Source organism: Sylvia atricapilla, chromosome 4 (assembly GCF_009819655.1).
Source record: "Sylvia atricapilla isolate bSylAtr1 chromosome 4, bSylAtr1.pri, whole genome shotgun sequence".
NCBI classification, from domain to species: domain Eukaryota; kingdom Metazoa; phylum Chordata; class Aves; order Passeriformes; family Sylviidae; genus Sylvia; species Sylvia atricapilla.
This window is the reverse complement of record NC_089143.1, coordinates 63,937,211-63,956,526: the sequence shown is the minus strand read 5'-3', so window position 1 is coordinate 63,956,526 and position 19,316 is coordinate 63,937,211. Positions and strand designations below refer to the sequence as shown.

The window sequence follows — 19,316 nt, the reverse complement described above, 5'->3', positions numbered from 1 at the left end:
ACACACTAGTATCTTTCACATGCTTTGAGTGATCCTTGCAGGAGTTTCACCTGTTTTGCAGTGCCCTATCATACAGGGGGAGCACACCACTTCACAGTGATTAACACACTTGGCTGTTTCATAGCCTTCCTTTGGCTTTAAACCTCATGTTTTCATTCTTCCGTTCTTTGACATGTGTTCTTTCTGTCTCTAACCTGAGAATTAGGAACCTTCTCTGATGCTGAAGAAAATGCAGATGGACATTCAGTCTTTTTAGTTTCTCAGCTGTGACATCTACCTCACCCTGTCTTGAACGTCATACTTTCCTTTCTCTAAAATGGATTTTACTTTTCTCACTTTAGTGGCTGCTTTCTGATACAGGTGATTGTTCTCTCCCCCTTTAATATATTTAAAATTACTTTCTCTGTAATTTTTAGTCCTGCAAGCTATTTTTTTTCAAATCATGTTTCTTCATTGACTTTCTTTCTTCCCACACTAGTCATTCATCTTAGAAAATGTTGCAATGTAATCTTTACTTGCGCTTGCTAAAATTCAGCTGCCTTTAACTTTCACCAATTTTTATCATAAATATCCTATATTCCCTAAGGTTGCAGATAGCAGACTTACTGACAACAGAATTCACAGATGTAATACTGTTCCAACTGATAAAAATCTCTAATATTGTAATTTTTCTTTGACTGCATTATCTGTGCAGGATATGACTTAAAAAATGTAATTTTTTTTTTTGCCCTGATGTGATCTATAAAAATGATATCTCTTTCAAATACTCAAGACTCAACTCTGCCCTAAGGCCTACACAATTCTAGCTGTTAATCATGTTGAGGGAAGTGATGGGATGGAACAGTAATTGCCTTCCTTATTTCTTTTTTCTAATTAAACTCTCCATTACCCTCCCTCTAAGTGGGGATAAAAAATTCCCAACAACATATAATTAATACTTATATCAGTTCTTTCCATTATTTACTTCAACATTAGAGCTGCATTTCTTACCTATCCATCTAAATGCACCTTTCAAGACCATGAGGTCTGCTTGCCCTCAGTGGTTTGTACAATCTCTAAAGCTGAGGGAGGATGTGGAATACTGATATCACGTAAAGGCAACATCTCTCCACTAGCTCACTGCTGTCAATTAGCCTGAGAACTACTCTACTTATCCCCTTAATTCAATGTTGTGATGGAGGAAGAGGGAAAATTAGAGAAAGGAAGGAAAGGAAGAACCTATCATTTTTATATCATTCTGAAATGCATGTCTAGTCATAGTTGGGCTTGTTGTATGTGTTAAATCTGAATCATTTGACAAGACTAATTGTTTGGCTGATCTGCACGAGGGTTTGTAGAAGAATAAACTGATCTGTTGTCTGAGAATGGGATTAATTCCTCTCAGAAATTCCAATATATATGGAAATTCCAACATGCTCATTTCTACCATGTGAGTAGAAACATGTACAGTAACATGCAGGTTTCAAATTTCTGACAGCATTTTGGGGCTATCCTTCCAACTGCTCACGGATTTTTTGATCCTAACTTCCAGACCCATACACACACAAATGTATATATATATATATATATGTATATATCAGATATAGTTTTAATCTAATATGGGAAAGTGTTAACATAGCAATGCAAGATCCAGTAAAACCCTACTATGCTCAGAACATTTCTTCCTTCAGGCATAGATACAAATTACACCACCACAACAACCAGCATGTTCCACCCACACAAAAAAAAAAGCCCCCAAACTCTCCAGCAACAACCCTCCTCAACTTAAAGACTGTTAAATTCTAAAATGTGATTGTACTCTGTAGTTGAGCAGGGGACCCAGCAGGAGAAACAGTAGCAAAACAACACCTGACACCCACTCCTGGGCTGCTGCTGAATTCATGAATATTGCAGAAACATTTTAGCTTGATAAAAAGGAAAGTGAAAAAAATCAAATAAAAGCACTGAGTAGCAAAAACAGTTCTCTAAGCCATTTTCAGTGGGAGGAGAGAAATGCAGAGAAAGTGAAGAGAGGTCCTTTTAGACTAGAGAACATTTGAGATTGGAATGACACAATTTCACTCTCTCGCTATTAAAATCCATTGTTTTTAAAAATAGCATATTTATACAGTTGTTTTCTGAAGCGTGCAAGTAAAAAATGGGGAAAGCTTCTTTTTAGATTACTTATTTCTGAACGCTGAATCCGTCCCATGAATCTTTTTCTGTGTGGCAGGTGTGAGTGGATCCAAGAGTGAAGAGTGCCACCATCAGGGCAACAGCCAAATGGAAGCAGTTTTTCATGAAGGTTGGTCGTCTCCCCCCTTTCCCAACTTTAAGGTTTACCTATGAAAACTGTCCAAAATTCTCTCAGCTAACCTTACCTGAGCAGTCAAAAAAAGCTGGCCAAATGAGTTACTTACAGAAGGTGGAGATTTCTCTGAAACCATATGGTTTTGTTTAGGTTTCACATTTCTCTGCTTGTGGTCTGTGATGTCCTTTGACTCTTTCACACAATGGCAATTAATATATTATTATTTTATATATTTATTTATATATAAAAAGATATATATATATTTATATATAAAAAGATATATAAATTATCTTTTATATATTTATTTATTTTGTTTATTTTTCTTCTTTGGACAATTTTTTTTTCCTTTATTGATAGTGATACTAATATTAATCTTTGCCTCATTTATTCTTGACGAAGATCAGACACACATGGTAAAAGCCATTTTCACCTCTGAATTAGCAACACATGGCAGGCTCATTCTTCACCTCTCATATTAGGATGACTTGAACTTAGAAACATATAAACATGTTATTGTTCTTTCATGCAATACAAAAGACAAAAAAGTAAGTGGATTTAATTTAAAAGTTCATTAAAAGTGATGCATACTGCAACAAGCTGAGTAACAAACTAAATTTTGCCTTGGGCAACAAGCAGAATTTATTTACTTTTCCCCCTTTATCTTCCAACACTCTTAAGTCAGACTGTGATGGATGAAGTGAAGAGAGTTTCCATGCCAAAATCTGAATTCTCAGCAAATTGACGACAGCTGGTATCATTCCAAATTAGAGATAGGCTATTACTAGAGATCTGTTTATGCCATGAATTTGGACTTTTTGACTGCTCGCAAATGATTTGTGAATTGGTTTGTTTTTGTCATGTGCAGTTGTTTGCAGTTGATTTTTGTTTGAGATACTATTAGTCGGGAGAAATGTTAATCATGTAGGAAACTTGTTTATTCCTGTGAGACTTTCATAGTATTTTTAGATAACTCATCTTACTATTTCATTCTAAAGAATAGGGGTTTTTTATTCTTAGCCTTCATTCTCCAGCGTATTTTTTGAGCATTTTTTGATGGAAGATGCAAGTAATAACAGAGATGTGAAGTGTGTACCATCCTACAAGGATATTTTTGTGCAAGTGTGCTCACTCTGCTCCTGTAAAAACATTTCTGCAAAACAAACCTTGTCCATCAAATGCTTTATGACTGGACAGTAGTGAAAGGTAACTGTTCACAACAAGCACAGTAAAATGACAATTTCTTGTCAAGAACACATGTGTAATTCTAATTCAATTATCTCTTTTGTTTTATCAGTTTCTTTCCGATTTGTCAGCTCAGTAGACTCTACCTGACAGTATCAACAAAAGAGAGAAATTAGTAGATAGGTGAAAACAAAAGAGCACACCTGTTTCTTCTTTGTTTTGTTCCTTCCTGATGGGATGTAGACTGCCTTTCACTTTACTTTTTCCAACAAAGAAGTATATAAGCATTTAAAGAAGTATATAAGCAGTAAAAATCTTCATGGTATTTTTTATAACTTGCAGATTATTCACTCCATTTGTCTTCTTGGTTCATTTTCTAAGGAGCAGGAAGTCCAGACATTTGATTTAATATTCTAAATCTAATGCTTCTCATTTCTGACCAAAAAAAAAAAAAAAAAAAAAAAAAAAAAAAAAAAAAAAAAGGAATGGAAGGCTGAACCAATTTGTTGTTTTATGCTGTTTAGATGATTGTATGCACAAAAAGAGCCTTGCTGCAGTGACAGGAAAATGAATAATTTTGATCATCTGGAAAATTTTGGTACAGAGGAGAGACGTCCTCCTGTTTCTGCATGTTGCTTGAACCCCTCGTTTTTCTCATTTATTTCAGGATATTTTGTTCAATGTGGTCTTTAAATACTTGTGTGCCATCTTTATATTTCCCACAGCATGGAATTTGTATACATCATTCCCAATCATGTTTATTAGGAGAAATAATCCTAGAATAAGTCTCATCAACTACTATTTTTTTCTTTCTTTCTTCTCTCGCTTCAGTCTTGATCAAGGATCAAAGATCTGTTCTCTATCTAGTTCACCAGAGGTATAAGATGTCAGAAATCTCAGGAGACATTTGTCTCACAAGAAGACAGGTCTGTATCAAAAGTGAATTCTATTAAAAATGGGCTTTAGTTCGTGGAGGTTCACAAGAACATTCTAATAAAAATGGAGTAACTGCTGCACCAAGGCACCATTCATAGAGAATGTATATTTCAATGCAGCTGAGCTTGAGAGGGAAGATTAAAATGATTTCAGGAAGGGATATGCATGATTCAACACTGAGTATTGGAATAATACTTTAGAGAACATGGAAAAATATAATTTCACTGCATGCAAAATGCATTAACATGAGTAAAGAATGTTGTGATAAAGTTCCATAATAGTGAAGCTGCATATGTTTGCTCCAATGCTCTGTGTGTGACAGCAGTATTTATTGCATTACTGGTTTCCATTATATGCCAATATGTATGTCCCATTCTGGGTCTTCCCTGAATCCCATTTCTCCTTTCATTTCTCAGGTGCAACAATACTAGCTGGACTTGTGCTGCCCCCATCCAAGGCTGATAAATTCAGCCATAAAAAGTCACTCTCTCTTTCCATTATAAATCCAAAAGGCCTTTCCTGATTAAAATTAACCTAAGATTACAAAAGTGCTTTGGACACTAATGTAGCTTTCATCCCCATGAAAACTGCACCCCTTACAACACCCCACTCATAGAGAAATACCATTATTATTTTCATTTTAAAGACACAGACAAAAGGACTTCTCCAAGGTGATACAGTAAGTCTACAGCAAAACATGGATTTATCTGAGATTTCTAAGTTTCAAACTAGCACTGTAACCATTAGACAAAAAAATTCTCTTCTTTTCAATAACATACTTTATCCTAAATAGAGGAATGAAAAAAATCCTCAGAGAAAAAAAAAAAAAAAAAAAAAAAAAAAAAAAAAAAAAAAAAAACCACCTAATTCTAAACCACACATTTCAAATCTGTATATTACAGTATACCTACCATACATTTTTTTCCTACTACATTTCTGAAACTTAAGTCTATCAAGTATCAGACAAGCTTAGATTCAGGTTCTCGTTTTTTTTCCTTTTTCTCTTCCAAATAAAAAATAAAACAAAAGCACAACAGGTTTCCAGCAAACTAGAGAATGACCTGAGTTTTCAAGACTTCAGGCTGGCATTACAGGTATTTATCTCCTTTTCCAGAATTTTCAGCACCCTGAACAGAGAAGTGATAATAAGCTCTTACAAATATGAGAGCAAGAAGGTCTTTGGTTGAATACTTCACTGCATAATACAGAGAAGCATTAAAGCATGACATGTTCATACACTTAAACAGTGGTTGATCAGAATTCAATGTAGACATCAGGAAAAAAAAAAAGTGCAAACAGTATTACATAATGTTTTTATTAATTCTCTGCTTGCCTTTTTTTTTTTTTTTTTTTTTTTTTTTTTTTAAGAGGAAAGAAGACTGAACTTATTTCAGTTTTTCCAAGAAGACTGGTCCTTAAAAATGTGGTGGAAATCTCTTTCCATCAATTTTATAAAATAGTTTTTTCATGACAGTTATGTAAGTGGAAAGAGAACAGGACAAGAAAGAGGCGACATGCTTTAAAGCAGGTTGGATACTGCTTTCAAAAGTCATCTAAAACACTCTCTAGAAGGCCAGTTTTATTTCTTCTTCAATTTAGTAGACGCCCTTTGGTCCTTCTTTTAGCCTGGTGGTCTAGTTGAAATAATGAAAGATTTGTAAGTTGAAAATAATAAGAAGACAGTGGATAAAATACACCTTTCTCTTTCAAACTTTAGGGTGGCTTTAACATAAGTGGCAGAACGTAAGTTTTTTTTTGTTTTGTTTTTTTTTTTTATAAAAAAGAGAGAAAAAACATTATGATACAGTTGCTTACAGATCACTTTCAGAGACAGTCTAGTTTTGGGCCTCCTTCTTTCTCAGATCTTAGACAGCCACATTTTTTTAATGTGACAGTCACATTTGCACATCAAGGTAAAATGTTTGTTTTACAACATTGAGTTCACTATTACATTTTATTGGTGTTGATGTTTTAGTGAAATCCTTAACATTATGTTAATGTAAATCTATATAAGACTTTATCCTTTGGATAGAAGTGAAGAGATATATATGTGAGGATATTTTTCTAGGATTTATATATTCTCTGTTTCTGGCAAAACAATATGGTATAAATAATAATAAAAAAAAAAACTGGTGTTATTAGGAAACAGAAATGTTGCCTTTAAAAAATGAGCAATTTGGCAATGACATTTGATTCTAGCCTTCCTTTGTTCCCGGACTTGACTTTACTCCTGGTTTCTCTCCCTCTTTCCCCCCCTCAGCAGCAGCAGGGAATGGGGATTGTGGTCAGTTCACCTTACATTGTCTCTGCTACTCCTTTTCCTCCTCAGGGAGAAGACTCCTCACCCCTCCCTCCAGCAGGGAGCAGCCCTCCACAAAGGTTTTGTTTCCCCTTCTTATGTTCATTATCTGGGAGGCAGCACCACTGTTGATGATGGGCTCAGCCTTGGCCAGCCTTGGAGCCAGGCTGGTGCTGTCTCCATCACACCAAAGGGAGGCTCCTGGCAGCTCCCCACAGAAACCACCCCTGTGGCCTCCCTGTACCAAACCCCTGCCACAAAACCCAATCCACCCACACTGCAGGAAGTGTTTTTACCACTGTGTTTTGGGTGCATTCCTGTCTGCACAAGGAAAGTGGTGTCTGTGGAGAAGAATGACTGGCTGACAGCCTTGTGCAGGAGATAGCTCTGTGTCCAGTGCTGCAGTCTACAATCAGACTCATTGTAGATTAATTGCTCAAGTGTCATGATTTTTCAAAGCATCATGATTTTTTTTGTTTACTTTCTGTCTTAAAGGGTACTTTCTGTGGTCCTTTCATTTGCATTGAGTAGAAGCTAAACTTTAGAACACTGAACTGGAAAGCAACCAGAAGCTACATGTGGGAACAGTGAAAAATCTTGGGATTTATCCTTTCTCACAGGACTACCACCACCAAGAAGATTAAAATACCCCTTTTTTTTTTTTTTTTTCCTCCTCTCATCCTTTCCATTCATTTCTAAATAGATTAATGCAGCTACTTGTTATGGATAACTGCATCTGCACAAAACATCTCCTATGAACACTTTCTTTGCTAAGAAATTTCAGGTTTCCAGGCACAAAATTTGTGGATCTCAAAGTTACAATTGCCTGAGCAAACGACAGCAAATTTAACATTGTTGTCCCTCTTACTGTCATATTAATAAAATAAGGAAAAAATTACTATTTTTCAAGCATGACTTTGCTTTTCAGCTTCAGAAAGCAACCATTAAGAAATTTGGAAGGGCTATCAATACTGCAGGTCTAAGGTCAATTGGTACAAAGGTCTAAGGTTGGACCTCTTTGGTTTAGGCATTCTATGAATTAAAAGCAAAGCATGAGGTTCAGGTTGTAGCAGCAGCAGCATATCACAAAGACTTGAACTGACTTTTTTTCTGATATTCCAAGTGAATGTTTCAGCCACATGGCAGTTAGTGAAAGCCTTGATCATTGCTCAGGTGAGAGGGTTCCTTCAACAAGTTCTGTTCCTAAGCCTCTTGTAATGCATTGGATATCTCCAGAGCCTCTTATTGAAAAATCTACTTTCACTGAGGTAAAATGGGTTTTGCTAATAGCAAAATTTGCAAAACTGCATTTAGCTGGGTTATGGTACAGATAATTGAAACTATACTCTTCTTTTCATTTTTCCTTAGGGAAGCAGAGACATATCTCATCACTGTAATTAAGTCATTATAAATATATATTGATTATTCTGAAACCTGTGGTCTGATATAAAATCCCAGCATTACCGTGCTCGAAAACATCAGTTTGACATATCATTTACTATTAAAGTATTGTGCTACAGCAAGATAGTAAACTATTCAGTGTAGTTCTCTCAAGGGAATGGGGGAGGGAAGAGATATAAAACCAAAACCTTGGTACTGTATATTCTAGTATTGATTTTAGTAAAATGGTTTAGTGCTTTCTATGAAGGGCTAAAATATTGTCCTGTTTTATTTTGGCCATGAGAGTCAGACTTTTCATCTATCTGAACTACTGAGGTTAAATCTAAAATACAATTTAAGTAGTGTTTGCAACCTGGCCCTTTTTAAAACACTTCTGTGGATTGTCAGTTGTTGAGATGTAACAGGGAGAGATGTGAATATCTGGCAACAAAATTAATAGTATAGGTGAATTTATATTGCGTATCATAGAATTGTATATCACAATTTGTATGCTTCATCTGAGAGTTTTGGCAGGCTCTTACTATCTGAACATAAACTCTGTGAGAAAAAGTTTTTGCTTTCTGATAACTAGTGAACAGATCAATTCTACTCCTTTTTATTTCCTTTATTCAGCCTTACTGATTTTTCAACACTGTGTTTTCAATTTTCTTGGCAACAAGAGAAATTTCTGTACTTTAAAATTCATCTCCTATGAGAAGAGGCCTAGAGCCCTAATGCTGAACAACACTTCAGAGAGAGTTTTAGGATTAAGGTTGTTCTTGGAGTGCTTTTTCTATCTACTTACAGTCTGACTCTCGCCTTCAGAGTCCTTGGCTCGTTATGAAGTTGGTGATTGAGCTACTTTTTGGTGCCGTATGCATTAGCATACAACTGCTCTGTGACTTCACAGCCTCACCCATCAGTGACTCAGTTATCTTCAACAACACAGCCCATTAGAAATGCTAAACTTATCACTCCCATTCACTTGCTTTCAAAGTGTATAATGTAGGAAAGAAAACTTGGTGTATTAATTACTACTGTACTTTGCAGTCACCACTACACAGTAGTAGTGCTTGTCAATAATGCTTTTGTTTATCTTCTGAACTTGAACAAGAGTTAATTTTACTCTTTTTCAGATGTGTGAAAACTTCTGTAACATACAAGTGGAGCGTGAATGTTCCTCAGGAGGATGCACTTGATCACCTGCTGGGAAATCAGTAATGTGTGATTCTGAGAGTGGCAATATCTCTTAGTGCTGCTCAAAGCCATCCTGTCATTATCCAGAAAAGAAAGCAAGTCTGGCTGGTTGCTTTGCTTCAGCTCTGTGAAATAACAAGGCAAGGAGGCACAGAGAAGAAAATTCTGTATTAGACTTGCACTCACTGCAACAGTAGCTTGAATTATTTCTTTTCCTTCTCTTCTCTGTCTTGTGCTGGAACCAGTAATTGTTTGGTGACATCAGTTCCTTCTACAATCCTGTATCACTCCAAAGAGTTGGCTATTTGATAAGCAGGGACACATCTAAGAATCTCAGGAAGGATAAGGTCCACTAAAGCAGAAATCTTAGGATGTTCTGTCCTGTTTGAGAGAAGGATAGAGGTGAAGGGATAGCTGTAGCATTGCTTAGCTCACTCTTGATAAACTGCGGGGTATCGATAGGAAGCCCACAGCCTTTTGGGATAATGTGGTCTCCACAGGTTTTTTTTAGGGGAGAAGTTTTATCACTCTCCTAGGAAGAATATTTTCCAGACATCCAGCCTAAATTTTCCAAACTATTCTACATTGTCATTGTGCCTCATGTTACAGTTAGACTTAATGATCTTAAAGGTGTTTTCCAATCTAACTTTTTCTATGATTCTATGATTTTACCTCCCATCACTACTGGAAAGTATTTATCATCCACAGCTTCTATGAGTTGAATATTTGAGACCAATCCATGCAGATTTTTTTTGCATCTTTGTCAGTGATTTCACTGGCTCCTGATCAAGCCTATGTACAAATTTTTCTGTGTGTTTTGGCAACTTGGAACTTAGCAAAACTCAACAACAGCATTAAATGTAATTCATTGAACCATGTCTAGTTATAACACTGGCTTTGGTTTGCAGCAAAAGAGGAGTTTGAATGTTTCAAACCATACATTTTGCAAATCAGTAGAGGATGACTGATCTTCTTTAGAGGTATAAGCATTTTCACTTTTTCACCTGTCATATGCAATTCTATGGTGGAGGGTTTTTAAAAAAGTTAGCTTCATGGCTAACTAGGTAATCCTACTAAAGTAGTTTAATTCTGTGCTTTTAAAGCTGTGTATCATTGTACCTAAATGCTAGAACAAAAATTGCTTATAATGGTCTTTATAAAGAAATAAGGTAATTTTCTGATTTTAGCTGAGGAGCAGCCAAAGAAGCACTTAAAACACCAAAAGATGAGCCTAATGTAGCAAACAGTTAAATGTGACCTTAATTCTAATGATGAATTTAATAAATAGTAATATCCAAAGGGTACTTAGTCCTTATATCCTGAGTACTACTCTTATTTTCAGGGGGGCTTTGTTGCTTGATGTCTATTTAATAGTGCTGTTCTCACATTAACTTCAAATTTCTGACCTTTCACTCACAGATCTCACTATTTAGTACTCATTTATTGTCTGCAGCAATAATATCAGTAGAATAATGCAAACTTAAAGATGATCTGCATTGGACAATTTTATTATTACAGCTGATTTTTAATTAGGACATAGCACCCGGAGCCAGGTCACTTACAGTTTTGGTACTATTCCACAGGACTCAAGATGGTGGCATGTTTGTAGCTGACTATAAAAAGAGAAAAACCAAGGGTCACCAGAGAACTAAACAGCTAGCTTAAAAGAACTGGATGGGGAAGATTTTAGGAATGATACTGACAGTGTTCTTACATTAGTATGACTATTGAGGGAGGTTAATTTAATACAGTGGAATTGCATTTGTACAGCGGAATACTACGTCTTATCTCCAGACTTTCTGGAACTCCGGATCCTCATTTGGACAAACCTGACTGTCACATTCATCCTTCAAAGGTAAATTAATTGAATACTGTATAAACAACTTGGAGTTCTTACGGGAAGAAATAATAAAGTTGTTTCTTTAGCATGGAGAGGGAAACTTTTAGTTCATCTTTGTAGTGCTGAAGTGAAAAATTAGTAAAAAAATTGTAAAAAATATTTCATCCAAGTAAGCCATTACTACTATCCCCATAATATGATCAACCTGTCAGTAAGGGCTTTGCACGCTCCTGAGCTGTTGCAACCCATCCAAGTGATGCCATATTTTAACTTTGCTAGAGGCCTGTAGTTCCTGAAAATTACTGAAATCCTTTAAGTTAGAGGGTGCTGTATAAATCTTATATGCTTTAAAATATTTTTTCCTGTCATTGAATGCACACATTTTCAGACACGAAGCAAAGATTGCACTGGGAATTTTGCAATACTGATGGGATAATGTTGCTAGCATCACAGTAGTCATTGAATGGTATACACACTGAGGAAAACAACTGAGACCAGAGGTGACCTCAAGGTGAAATTCCAGTCAGTTCATTGCAGCTCTTTCTGGCAACAGGAACCAACCCTTTTTTTTTTTTTTTTTTTTTTTTTTTTTTTTTTTTTTTTTTTTTTTTTTTTTATCTATACTGTTATTTGCAATACAAGCATGCCCTTTAGTGAAACTTTCCAAAGCTGCTTATACTTAGACATTAAGATTCACAGTCTAGTTTCCTTTGCAGCCCATTTAGGGAGCACCAGCTGCATGTGCAAATTTTCATGATTTTTATTGGTCTATATGCATTTCCCCGTCTTTTTTTATTATTTCTTTTTCCTTTGGCTAAGCCAATAATTTTTTGATAGGAGCTCTTATTGCAGTAGAAGAAACAGACATGCTCTTTGTAAAGTTCTGACATAAAAGAATGAAGAGAAAATGGATGATGGAAAAGGCTATTACTAGACATTTTCTAATAATTTCTATGCTTTATGAAAACTTCACAGATCTTGAAACCCAAAGAAATGTCAATACATTCATTCCTGTCTTTATGTTTGTGGAGAAAATGGTAAACTTAACTCAACAAATCTATTTTCTTTCTGTTTATTCCCCTATGAAAATAAAATGCATTATCCATTCACCTTAAACAAGATGTGTCTATTCTCCTAGAAAGATGCCTAAGGACACGTTCAGTTCCTACTCTAATTTTTCCTTTTTTTCCACAGCAGATAGGCAGCTTCAAAAGTCATGAGAAGGTGGTTTAAATTTATATTTTAAAAGATACATATTTAGATACACATACATATTGTGGTGAAGTGTGCAGAAAGCTGCAAGATTCTTCTTTCTGTAGGCTTTTCAACATTGCAGCCAGACCTTGCAGAATTATACTTTTTAGCAGAAATAAATTAGTCAGTGTTTAAAAAAAAATCTCAGTTTACCAGGGGTTCTCAGACCACAACAACAACCACTATTCTTCTGTTAGCTCATCACTGAGTGGAAGTGCTTTTCATGCAGTATCTTAATGCTGAAACCATCACCCAGAGCTGGATTCAAATCATTCCTCTGCCTGAGACCTCTTAATCCCGTTTATCCCAACTGTCCAGAGAACCCTAATTATGGTGATCTGCAGAACAAAGGGAGCTATCCCGCCTTTATTTTGCTGAAGTTGTTCCACTTTACTTAAAAGAATTCAAGACCTGTCAGGCAAAGATTACCAGCATTAGCTGGGCTGTATAACCTGAGAAAGCTGTCTTGATGCCCAGCCCTTATCTATTCACATTATGTCTATTTCATGTAAAAATGCATTAAATTATTGAACTTACGCTTCTCTCAAATGAAAACTTTATCACGAGGCAGGAGTTACATCTGAAAGCTGTGTCTAAATCATGCAGATTACACAGGTGGTGTTCAGGCATTCACTCTGGAATTCAGGATTACAGCACCAGTTATCCTCTCCTTGAAGTATTAATTCACTGACATTATCTTTCTCGCTATCCTTGATTCGTGATTTCCCTGTTAAGCCTGTGATTTTTATGAAGATAAAAAGAAGAAAAATCCTGATGTAATCCTATAGTAAGCCTTAAGAGGAACAGCATGGGACCTTTTTTATCATACTCTAAATTCTTGGGAACAAGACTAGCTGGGCTTTTTGTTGTTGTTGTTGTTAGGTTTTTTTAATCACTGAAATTGCCATTATTCTAGCTCACAGTAGAAGGTCCCTTGTGGTTATGAATTGGGAGTAAAAATCTATAGTCACACACTGACAGTGCATATTTTCAGGCACGAATAGAAAAAAACCCAACAACTTGCTGGTTTATATATTATATTCTAAATTTATTTCACACAAAATAAGCTTTTACAGCTTTAAGCACACTTCTCTTTAACTTGATTTAGCGTTTTATATTTCATTTGATAGTCACTGATATGTATTGCATTGTCTCAATGTGGTACTAATTTCTGAGCTGCCATCATCAACAGGACAGTCTTAATTTTTCCATCTGTATTATGAGAGGAGGGAAAAACTTAAAAAAATGAAGGAAGAATACTGTGCCAAGTTAAGGCTTCAAGAAGATAATTAGGGTTTTACTCTCACTGCTCAGTCAACAATTTGCAACCTGGAGGAGTGAGAATTCAGTCATTGAATAGTGTGTCAACACATCTATCTCATCTTTCACTGTGGCATTATCCCGCTGTTTTTACAATCTCAGAAGTGGACCTACTACTGAAACTTGCCATTATATGAAAATTAGAATTGTTTAATAACAGCATTGTGATTCAAAGGCTTTCTATGTAATTGTGTTTGGGTTTGTGGTGTTGGTTGTTGGTTTTTTTTGTTTGTTTTTTTTTGTTTTTTTTTTCCTGTAAATCTTTACATAATGACAATTGGCAGTGCTCAGTCTTCAGTTGTAGCATGAGGGTATTTGTTTGGTTTGTTGGTTGGATTTTTTGGTTTATTTGGTGGGGTGGGGTATTGTTTGGGTTTATTTTGTTTGTGATTCTTTTTGAATGCTTTTATCTTTTGGTGGTTTTTTTTGTTGTTGTTTTTGTTTTGTTTTGTTTTGTATTAGCAATTTCTCTAAACACAGATAACACAGATCCTTCCCCATAAACGGATGAGATAAATTATGGATTAATTTAAACTTTTCTTTCTTTTTTAACTTTTATACCAACGAGTAACAACATGAAATATAATTGACTTCCCAGGTCTCTCTTTGAGGACTGTGAGAGTGTTTGTAGGTACTTGTGGACCAAGGTGCCTTCTCCTAAAATTTACCTTGGAGTGAGAGGCCATTAAGAGCTGAGCTGTAAGCTTCCCCACTGAGGCTAAGCATGGCATCTTTATGATATCCCCAGATGCATTAGCTGAGAAAAAATATTTTGACCATTAAAAGAACTGTGACACTGTGGTCACAGCAGTGACAGTGTAGTCACTGGCATGGAAGATGAATGCACTGAAATCAGGTGAGGGCTCAAACTTTAAAGTGAATGGGTATAAAAAAATGTCACCAAGTATCCTATTTTTGCAAAATGCGAATGCAACAGAGCATTTTCCCTTCTCTTAAAGCAGGTGGGCTCTTTGCAGAGGCAACACTGACAGTCAGAAACTCCCAGATTTTAATCCCAATTTACATGCAAATTCTGTCTGTGATCATCACAGGTGATTCATGTTGCTTATTGTACTTAAATTCTCATTTCCTAAAAGGGACATGTCACAAATGGAGTTTTACATCTGAGCCAATTGCCTCTGGAGCAACACATTGAGGGAATACATATTGAGAGATTATCACATCACACAGGAGCAGTGCATGTTTTAAACTCATTGTAGGCCCTGCCTCTGCCAGGTGGCCCCTGGCTCCCCACATTTCCCAAGACAGTTTTGAACATCCCCTGCTTCCCTGTGAACTCTGGATTCTCTCTACCATTGGGACAGTCCAATCAGTCCATGTAACAGAATGGGAGGGAGGGAGAGCAGAGGCAGCACACCTGGAGAATGCAAATGGCTTTAGCCCATACCCACTTTTGTCCCTCAAAATATTGCCTCTGCTGTGAGGGATTAGCTACCTCAGAGAGTTCTGTCAGGACTGCAAGGTTCTGGGCTTGAAAAAGCTGCCCAAACGGAGTGTTTGGCCTTGCCTGAACTCAGACTATTGTTTTGTAATAAAAGTTATAAATTGAACTGCAGCAAACAGTCTTGGTGAATAAATGGTGTGGCTGATGCAATAGTCTGAGCAGAGGCCTTATAGTTTCTGTCTCAAGAATGTCAGCTAACACATAACCAGAGGTGTGCACCATTGACATCTTGCACCTTTATTCCTATTTTGCTGGGCCTTTTCATCTGCTGACTGCTGTTCATGCTGGTCTATGCCTGGGAGAGTATTTTCATTACTGAATATGGGAGGCATGGGAATTCAGACACCTCCTTCAGAACATAACAAGATTATAAGAGGAGTCATGAGACTGTTACCTCTGTTCATTGTTTGCATTAATTTAGACTTAGTAACGATGAAAATCCCTTTTCCCTGTTCAGTTACTGGGTTCTTAAAGCTGTCAGCTTGCCCTGGTTGGAAACAGAATTTCAATAAAACCCTCCTTGAAAGACTGCAATAAATATTCCTAAGCCAACTTATTGTCATTAAACATTTAGTAAGAAGATTCAGTTTAAAACACTGTGAGTTGGCCAACACTTCATTTAATTAACACTGATTCTGAAAGCATAATATAAATTTTAGTGCTTTTTTTAATCACTCTATATTCCAGTTGCACTGATTCTAAAGCTTATACGATTATAATCATCATGCTCAAAGTAAAAGGATTTTTTTTTCCCATGTCTTCCATTCCTTAAATTGTTTTTAGATTTCCCAAGGGGCACATAACATACAAGATTATGATGATAAAGATTTTAAGGCAATTATGTTTCTTTATTTGGAAGTTGAAGTTAATGTTTTTGAAGACAGCATTCCCAAGAGCTCTGGTAAAAAAAAGGATGCCATGATGCCCCTCCCTTTACATTTTAGTCAACCAGCTGGCACAAAAAAGGAAGAAAGGATAGCCTATCTTTGTGAGCAACAAGTCAATTTTTCACTTAATATATCTGCTTTTGGTTGACTAGAAGATGTCTGTAACAGAACATTAACAAACACTGTAATTTGCTGGGGTCAGCTAGGTCTGTAGCTTTGTGACTCTGAGCCCTCTTAAATTATGCTATCAGCTTTCAAAACCTTATTAGGTTTAACCCATTTTGGCGCCACTGGCTTCTCGGAATCACCAATGCACCTCTAATCAGAAAACCTCAGAGAAACCAATCTGCTGCTATCAGAAACCTCAGTACAATTTTGTGTATTAATATTTCAGAGAGCATGTAGGAACACATGCTCCCTGCTGAGCATTACAACCAAGGAGGCTACAATAACAGCAGAGATTGATCGCCAGAAAAGCCGGCCAGAGAAACTTCTGTCTCTTGTCTGGCTGTGGGTATGGTAACCAAAGAAAGGAAAATGAAATGGGTTGTTTGGCTGGCGATTAATAAATTCCCATAACTGTCAGGCGAGACAACATATAGAAGTTGCATCTCTTACAGGAACAGAAAATACTCAAAATGGCATCTAAGCACTAAGACTTTTGCACCATTGAACTATGGCTGGCATTATTGATCTGGCTTTTTTTTTCCTTTCTCATCCCATCTCTGGTGGAAAGACATACAGCATATCCTCAGACAAGAGCAGTGGTGCACCCCCAGCACAGATCAGGCTGTGGCTGGGCTGGAGGCACAATCCCTGGAAAGGTATAAAGTGAACCAATGGTTGCCTGTTGTTTTTTGTCCTTTTTTTCTATTAGAGTAAGGATTAAATGCTCAAGATGGTATTTCGTGTTCGGACTCAGATGTTTATTAATTCTTATCTATGTTACAGTTTCACAAGCTGCGAGTTCTAACAAAGTTAAAAATCGCCCCTATCTCTTTCTTTACAGGGCCTTTTAAAGATAAACTGTCCAATTATGAAATGGCACCTAAATTATTTTTACTTTTAACCCAATAACCAACCATGGCCCACAATGCAGGCTTTTCTATCCCATTAAAAAATACCACCTGGACCCATGAAGAAGAAACTGAAATAAGAGGACTAGCCAATGCCCTAAAACCTCCATCTTGCTCTATATATGTAAGGGTTTTGGCTTCTTTTCTTCTCTGCCAAGGTCAGGATGAATAATACTCAGGAAACACCAAGTTCAAGTTAGGACTTGGAATGTTTATTGTCTTATCTATTTACAGTATTTACAGACACACAAGCCATGAGCTTGACTAGCAAGCTAGAAAAACGAGGTAAAATGGTGTGCTTGTAACTCTTACCAAGGTTATCCAAGAAATAATTATCCAAGGTAACACTCCCATCCATACCCTTGACCCAATGACCACCAAAGGCTCAAAATGTGGATGTTTTTCACCCAGTTAGAGAAAACCACCCAAACCCACAAAGAAAAAAAAATAAGGACAAAGACAACACCCAAAATCCCCCATACTGATCCACGTGTACCACTAACATTAAAACCCCAAATTCTAAGTTTCTAGGATTCCAACATACATATATTACTATATTCTAAACCCTTATGCTCTAAGTTTTCTGACATGTGATATTACACACTTCTATTCAACTTCACACCCATAATCCCAGTGCTATCACTCAATTTTGAAAGCCTTCTCCAAGGCCTCAGGTCAAATGCAGTGTTTTCTTGGGGGTCAGTGCCTGTCAGCACAGAAAGTCTAAAATTCTCAGTGCCCAGGGTTCCAACAATTACCAAGGATGAGACATCCAACATTTGGCTTTCCCAGTGGCCTTGCTTTCCTTGTGTGGAGCAAGGCCACTCCTCAGTACAGTACTACTAAACTTTCAGCTCACCCCATTTGAAGCAAAAGGAGATCTACTGAGAATGTTGGCTCTCACGGCAGAACTTAAATCTTACTTTTATTTAAAAACAATCCCATAAAATTCTTACAAAAGCAATATTGTGCTGACTCCTGTGATATCATGCGTGGTGTTATTTGTGTGGAGCAGGTTATTGAAATAAAATATCAGCATTTATAGACCCAGCTTTAACTCATTTGTGAATTATCTCTGAGAGCTTCCAAAGTCAAAAACAGATCTAAAAGCTGCAGAAATAGTCTTTCATTGGGAAAAAATACATTTATACGTACATAATACGTTAGTGTTTTGCAGTCTCTTGTTTTGTGTGCATCTTTTTGTGCTAGAGAATAGAAGTTAACAATAATTTTATTTTCTGTTATGTGATCAGCTTAAGGGGCCCTTCAGGACTCTCTCGTCTCTTCAGGCTTTATTTTATTTTTTTAAACTTCCTTCAGGCTAGTGCACAGAAAAGCTAGTTCACATTGCTTTTGTTCTTTGGGACCTTCGTACATAAACTATGAAAATAACTGAGTTTCAAATGAAGACATGCCTGCTGGGCTCTGTAGGTTATGGAGACATACAGAAAAAAACTAAAATACTAAGTCTACAATTTAATCTATAATCTCTAAGTATACCAAGAGTTATTTTGACTCTAGGGAATCCAGATGTGAGATGTCATCAAAAGTCACTAAAGCTTATATATATATATATATATATATATATATATTTTTTTTTTTTTTTTTTTTTTTTTTTTTTTTTTACTTCTCTGCCCACACACCCTTCCTGTTTTGATATTCTTGCTATTTTAAAAGGCAAATTTTGATGTTTCTCTGTATGTTATGCTTTTTCAGTTGATGCCCTACCATATAAAAGTTTAAATTATTTTTCTTTATTTTTCTTCTGTATCTGTAGGGTTTCTCAGACATTCTTCTCACCAGCAATGATTTCCTCCCTGCTTTCATATCCTGTTTTACCACTGCTTTTGCATCAAGGTAGTGTAGTGGGTTCAGTCTTTGACCTAAATATCTTCTATGCTATGTGATATATTTTTACTATTAGCAGGAATGACCTAGTAAGATAGTTGATCTAGTAAGAAAATTAAATATTTTATGCAGGATGTGAGAGATCTCTAGTTCTCAGTCATATCCCTAACACGTTTTAGTATTTCTTTGTTTCTAAAACAAATGACTACAACAATTGAGGGAACTCAACAGAAAAAACCCAAACCAGCATTTAAGAACTACATTAAGTAGTTTAGATTGATGCATTTTGATCAATTAGTAATCTTCTGGGGATTTTTAGAACTCTTTTTACCTTCTGATCAG

The 19,316-nt window shown here is 36.3% G+C and overlaps 1 long non-coding RNA gene across 1 annotated transcript in view; it reads right to left on the bottom strand.

Annotated features, from left to right (window-relative positions):
* LOC136359978 (uncharacterized) overlaps positions 1-19,042 on the bottom strand; it is a 316,390-nt gene extending 297,348 nt beyond the window's left edge. Inside the window, exon 1 of the long non-coding RNA XR_010743395.1 lies at positions 18,681-19,042. This is a non-coding gene — a long non-coding RNA (uncharacterized lncRNA). The remainder of the gene's footprint in view (positions 1-18,680) is intronic.
* Between the last annotated feature and the right edge of the window lie 274 nt (positions 19,043-19,316).